The sequence below is a fragment of the Lycium ferocissimum genome, chromosome 11 (assembly GCF_029784015.1).
Source record: "Lycium ferocissimum isolate CSIRO_LF1 chromosome 11, AGI_CSIRO_Lferr_CH_V1, whole genome shotgun sequence".
Taxonomy (NCBI): Eukaryota; Viridiplantae; Streptophyta; class Magnoliopsida; order Solanales; family Solanaceae; genus Lycium; species Lycium ferocissimum.
Window position 1 is genome coordinate 31,264,772 of NC_081352.1, and position 6,734 is coordinate 31,271,505.

General features: G+C 35.7%; 1 pseudogene; it reads left to right on the plus strand.

The window, feature by feature from the left end:
- The first annotated feature begins 1,734 nt into the window (after positions 1-1,734).
- LOC132038234 (disease resistance RPP13-like protein 4) lies at positions 1,735-2,654 on the plus strand (annotated as a pseudogene).
- The last annotated feature ends 4,080 nt before the right edge of the window (positions 2,655-6,734 follow it).

Here is a 6,734-nt window from a genome sequence, read left to right on the forward strand (position 1 = left end):
AAGACATTTATTTGGGTTGTGTTTGGTTTGGTTTTAAATTTTAAAAAACCGATAATATTTGGTTTGGTTTTGGTTTTGGTTTTACTAAAAGTAAACTGAAGAAAAAACCGAACCAAACCGACAAATGTTATACACAATTTTTATGATTATATATGTACAATATATATTGTAATTTGTATACTTTTTCCATAAAAAAATTATTTATTTCTAATGGGCTTATTTATACTTTTAACCTATTTCTTAAAAGAAATCCATGATTCGAACTTTTTTTGTTCAAGTAAACAACTATGAAATTTGCTAATATTTGTATTTCTTATATTATTCACTTAATTAAAACTTATAAATCTTAAGACATTTTCTTCATAATCCAAGAATATTATAGCTACCACAATAAAAGGGTAATAACGAATTAGAAGTTGGAAAAGAATAGAAAATTACCGCCTAATTGTAGGAAAAAAATACATGAAAGAGGGAAATAACGTTGGTTTTCTTAAAAACCGTAAAACCGACCCAAACCGACTACAACCAAACCGATCGAAATGTATTATATTTGGTTTGGTTTTAAGAATTTTAAAAACCGACTAGAATGGTTTAGTTTTGATTTTGACACAAAACCTACCCATGAACACCCTACCAGTAGCTACGTTCAACAAATGAACTCAAAATGATATTCAAAGAACCCCAAACAACAAAAACTAATAAAAAAACAAAAAACAAATTGGATCTGTTTGTGACTTCCAATTTTAAGCTCAAACAATGAAACCCAAATGAATTTCGCTCGACAACCAAACTTCGAATGTAGATTCTGAATCACTTCACAAAGTTTCAAGAACAAGAGATTACACAGGGAATTCAAAAAAAAAAAAACAATGACACAATGACTTCTTTTTTTGAATTGATTTTTAGAATTAAAAAGCTAGAAAGTATGTAAAAAACAAACACTAACCAAGCTCGATACCAAAATATAACAATCGAATATGCGGAAGGAAGAAATTAAGAAGAAGATTGAGAGAAAGAAATATAACAAGCAATTAGAATAAAGAAATGATAAATCTAATCACTCACAAAAAAGTAATCATCCAAAAATATTTTCCCAAAATAATCCCAAGTGTCACTATTTAAAGTGCCACTAACTTAATACATAAATGGCCAAATGGACCTTAGGACTTAATTATAAAACTAGTTATTTTTTTAAGCTTGATCCTTGATCTCTTAAAGCACTCCAAGGCCTAAAGCTTGACATGTACTTGAGCCATGTTGCGTAACCAGAACGGATAGTTATCAGGAACTCTTATTTTTACGCTTCGTTTAATGTCTACTAGGACTCATTAAGTTTTCTATTTTGATGAATTTGTAGCTGAGAGATGGGCGAACCAATCACGAGTGCTGTAACTGAACTCATTGTGAAAGACTTGGCAAAACAAGTGAATATGCATGCTCAATATGCAATGCAATTTGAAAGTCAGTTTAAAAACATGAAGAAAGAGCTGAATCTCATGCGTTGTTATCTATTTGAAGCAAACAAAGTTGAAAGGAAACAATACGTCTATCAAGTCAACCTTATCCGATCTTCAAGAACTAACTTATGAAGCGATAACGTGATCACGGATTGCCAAATTCGCGAAGATTATCTAAAGATAAAAGGGAATTCTTCTTGCTTGTTTCCATCACCAAGGGAAATTTCTTTCGGATACAACCGGAAAGGCGACGGAACTCAACAAGGAGATAGCGAAGATGCATCGTAGGCCGAGGACTTTTGTTGGTCCAATAACCGAACAATCTAGAAGCGAGGATGGCGACGCGAGACGGACACGATGGACCTCGCACATTTTTGACCAATCTGAAATTGTGGGGTTATCAGAAGATACGAGAAAAATCAAAGAATGGATCCTTTCAAAAAGTGAGTCGTCACATCGTGTTGGAATTGTTGGTATGGGTGGTTTGGGTAAAACCACAATCGCGCAAAAGGTTTACCACAACAGACAAGTGAATGTGAGATTTCAAAAGAAAGTTTGGGTTTCGTATCTCAAACTTATGATGAGCCGGCAATCATGAAGGAATTTTGAGAACTGACCCTAAATGTAGACGATAGTGGACCGATAAAGGAGAGATGCTTAGCGAGAATTCTTGAAGCACTTTCACATAAGTCATACTTGATTGTCATGGATGATGTATGGAGCATTGATGATGGATGGTGGGATAGGATCTCAAGGGGATTACCCAAGTTTAACGAGCACAATAGTTGTATTATAATCACATCAAGAAATGTGGATGTTGTTAAGAGAATGGGAGCCACAGAAACAAGAATTCATCGACCAAGATTGCTTGATGATGAAGAGAGTTGGTCATTGTTCTGCAAGTTTGCATTTTTGTCAACTAAAGGGAAGAGTAATGCTCAATTGGAAGATGTTGGGAGAGAGATCGTGCGCAAATGTTGTGGTCTTCCTCTAGCCATCAAGACCACAGGTGGGATGTTATCATCAAAATCACATTCACTTGGGGAGTGGACGCGGATATGTGAAAATTTTCGAGAGAAATTGGTACTGGATAATGAAAGCAATATATCCGTTATGGCATCTTTGCAACTAAGTTATGATGAGCTTCCAACTCATCTAAAGCAAATACATATTGTGCTTCTCAATCTATCCGGATGACCATGAGATCGAGGCGAACAATTGGTTCATTGGTGGGTAGGGGAAGGATTAGTCCGTGGCAATGGAATTAAACCGCAACGTGATGTAGCTTTTAGTTACTTGTATCGTGAGTAGGTGCTTGGTCAAGCCGCCCAAAGAAGAAACTTTGATCGTAGAGTTTACGGTTGCAAAATGCATGACATGGTTCGGGACATGGTAATCGATTGCGAAGAAGAGTCTTTTGTAGCTTTAAAAGAGGTAGGCCCATAGCCACGATTAACTCTAGGCACTTGGGGGTCACCGGAGAAACAACTTTTCAATCCTTGGTGGGAATTCAAAGCTTACAAAGACTTCTTCTCACTACCACAAATATCATGCTTCGATAGGAAAATCGCTCTTTAGCCGAAATCAAGACTCTCAGGGTCTTGGACCTATCATGTGTCAAGCTAGAAAACATCTATTTAGTCGATCTATGGAGCTGGATCATATCACTAAAGCGACTAGCTTATTTAAATCTTCGAGGTATTGATAAGTTGGATGAAATTCCGCATTCTATTAGGAAGTTATGGGGTCTCCAAATCTTGGTTCTTAGAGAATGCCAGAATCGAAAAGCTACCAACATCAATCACAACACTTCCAAGATTGGCAATTCTTGATGTTGGAAGTTGTCAATCTTTTTCATGCTTACCACAAGGTCTCTCTGGGCTTTCTAATATTGAAGAGTTGTACGGGTTCAAGATACCAAGTCCAGCAACAACAGAAGCTTGTCGCCTGAGTGAGGTCGTGGCACTGACTCAACTACGGGTACTGCAATTAGACATAACGGAGGAAAGCGTGATGGAGGACAAGGAATTGGGCACACTTTGGAACACCTTAACCTACTAAGGGTGCTATCAATCAATGCTGGAGACTGTGAAAACAAGGACATTATAAAGAAGCCGGATGACTTGTCACCACCAATGCGCGTTCAAGAATTATACCTAAGGCACTTCCTCGGAGAAACCACACCAAGACATGGATAAACCCCACTTCACTTCCTGTGCGGTACCTTGTATCGAAGATTCAGAGTGCTTAACGCATGAGTGAAAATTTACCGGGAGGTAATGAGGGTAAACTTCGGAATGTTGAAGGACGTGCTTGAAATTCTTGCAGGTGGGAAACATGGGAAACATTCCAAAGTGAAATGCCAGCACTCAAATACTTAGAAGTCAGCCATTGCAATTCACTGAAAAGGTTCCCATGTAACGTTGAGGGTTTAGGATATTGGACAAAGCCAGAGGAAGAGGAGAAAGACAAGGACGAACAAGACATGATTTCATGCCACGAAGAAAGCAGGGAAGGAGAATTTGATGACATGCAGTAAAATTATATGATTCCCAATCTTCGGCCAGTACACAATCATGCAATTTTCTTCTTTTTTTTTTTTTTTTTTTTTGTTTGGAAAAGCTCGGTACAACATTATGTATTAGCACATGATGTATTTTGCTATACGTATGGTTGTTTTACATAATATCAGTGACATGTTTGTTGAGTCTTATTCTAATAGAGTTTTCATGTGATGGACGGGTGATTGTATTGTTTGATGATTGCTAATTTATATGACTTTGAATAATGGAGCTTATCGGATTCAGTCTTTTTCTTTCTAGGGTGCAAACTTTTGTTACGAAATTATTGCGTTTTAATATCAATTTGAAGTTCGTTAAGAGCAAAAATCAAATGGAAATTGGCTATTGGGTATATATATTAATAAGTATGATAGAGCTAGCAAGTTAGAAAGTACGTAGCAAATATGTAAAATAGTGTTTCTCAACTCTGCTTGGTTATTACATCTAGTAACAATTTTGGAGCTACAAAAGTAAACACAAGAAGTTATTTTAGTACTCTTTCTCATCTATAACTTGCATATCTACTAACTAAAGTATCCTAAATCTAGTTTGAAATGACAAGAGCAAAATGTGGTCAAGATATTCCATTTATATATAGTACAATTACAATACAAAGAATGAAAATGTAATAAATACAAGGCTACATATATGGTAATACAATCAATCATAGTAAATACTAAATATCCTATGAATCTGCTAAATGATTGCAAAATATTACCTAACACCATGGATGACGAAGGTCTTATGAACGGATCCGGGGGTTTAAAGCATAGGGTTAAAATTTATTAGTGTCATTTGTTCCTGGGTTTTCAGCTCAAATTTCTTATATATTTGAAGGGTTTCACATTATAAATATAAGGTTTAGGTAAAAGTTGTGGGTTCTCGCGAACCCACACCCAATGGTGTGGATTCGCCCCTGCTTATAGATACAAAAATATCCTGTTTTGTGATCTCCATGCCATTAATACTCAAAACGCACGAAAAAATGCTCCTAGAAATTGTAACATCTAGGCCTGGAGCTAGTGTCTTGACCAGTGTTTTAAGAGGCGGGAGCGCGAGGCGTTTTACGCAGTACGGGGCAAGGCGTAAGCCCCGAGACACGTGTCGTAAGTCCCATGGATCTACATAGCGTATGTCTCATGATCTTCAATTTTAAAATTTTATCACTAAAAAATTAGCAAAAGTTAAGTTTTCATTAAAATTCTACAAATAAATCACCAATAATATATATAAAAAAATTATTATAAATATTATTTGAGAAAGTAACAGCGCAAAAAATGATAATAGCCTAGATAATCTTTAAAATGAAATCTTCATTTACTTCATCATCAATCTCCAGATCTATTAATCCTTCCCGACCTCAACAAAAATTTGCACTGACATTTATTTATATATTCAAAGAAGAAGAAGGGCAAAATGTGTAAGAGCAACAACAAAAAATGTATAAAGTTGCTTCGGGAACCTAGTCATTATGAAATCTCTATCATATCAAATTCATGCATAATCATCTTAAAAAACTATTTATAGCAGTGTTATTTTCTATGAGAGTTGCTTTCTTTATTTATATATCTTAGGAAAAATCACTACAACATGCAAACATGATAATATAAAGTATAAATATTGTTAAACCAATAATAAAATTCATAAATTGTAGCAACAATACTTTTAAAATAATAAGAATCAAATTTAACTCCCGGGTGTATGCCTTTATGGCTGGGGCTTATGCTTTTGCGCTTGGGACTTAGGCCCCAAATTTTAGGGCGTGTGCACTATGGATCTACCCCCCGAAGAGTTTTTGGTATGCCCCGCCTTGGGGCTTGTCCCGAAAACTGTAACGACCCATTTGGTCGTTTAGCACTTTTAGGCATAATATTCCTAAAACACCTTTTTCGTGGTCAAATCTTACTTTGTCTATACTGCGATAACGGGTGATTCGGTTATTTAATTGACGAGTTTTAGTCTCTCATTTGACATACGAGGACGAATGTTCTAAGGAGGGAGAATGTCACTCCATAATAATCCTTGCTACTTGTATTAAAACAAGAAAGAATGAGTTAAGAAGGTTCAAGGAAAGTTAATCGAGTTAGTAAGAATATCGTTATAAATATGGTTGTCTTAAGTATCTCGAGGTGACACGGTAACCTAAAGGATTTGAAATCGCGTTATGAGTATGTATATGAGGTAATGTGAGTGACCTTTTAAAGTATTTGAGATTATTAGTAATGATATAGAAGATGGACAAAAGATAGGAATATACTTTTTCGATTGGAGTTTCGTCGAAACTTTGTGAGTTCTACTTATGGTTATTGTGATTACTCGAACCCTTCGAGACATGTATATGAATTGTTATGGATGTAAATGACTGTGTATATGTGTATGTATAGGTTACATGAGGTTGGAAGAGGGATTAGAAGTTAAACGAAATGAATCGGAACAATTTCAATAAAATCTAGGACGATTTTAGCCTATATTGTAGGAGGCATATCTCCTAGTATATGAGGAGTTTTAAGGTGTTTCAAAAGCCTAAAATTAAGTTCATCGAGTCTTCTGTGCAACGCAATAAACGGCTCGTCAAAATGATATCGGGGTAAGGAGATATGGATGATTCAAGTCGGGCCGAGTATTAAGACTATCTCAAGATACAAAGTAGAGACTTTAACTTCCGATTTCGTTTGAAGTCACAATTTATCTACAAATTTTGTTTGGTATGAAAACT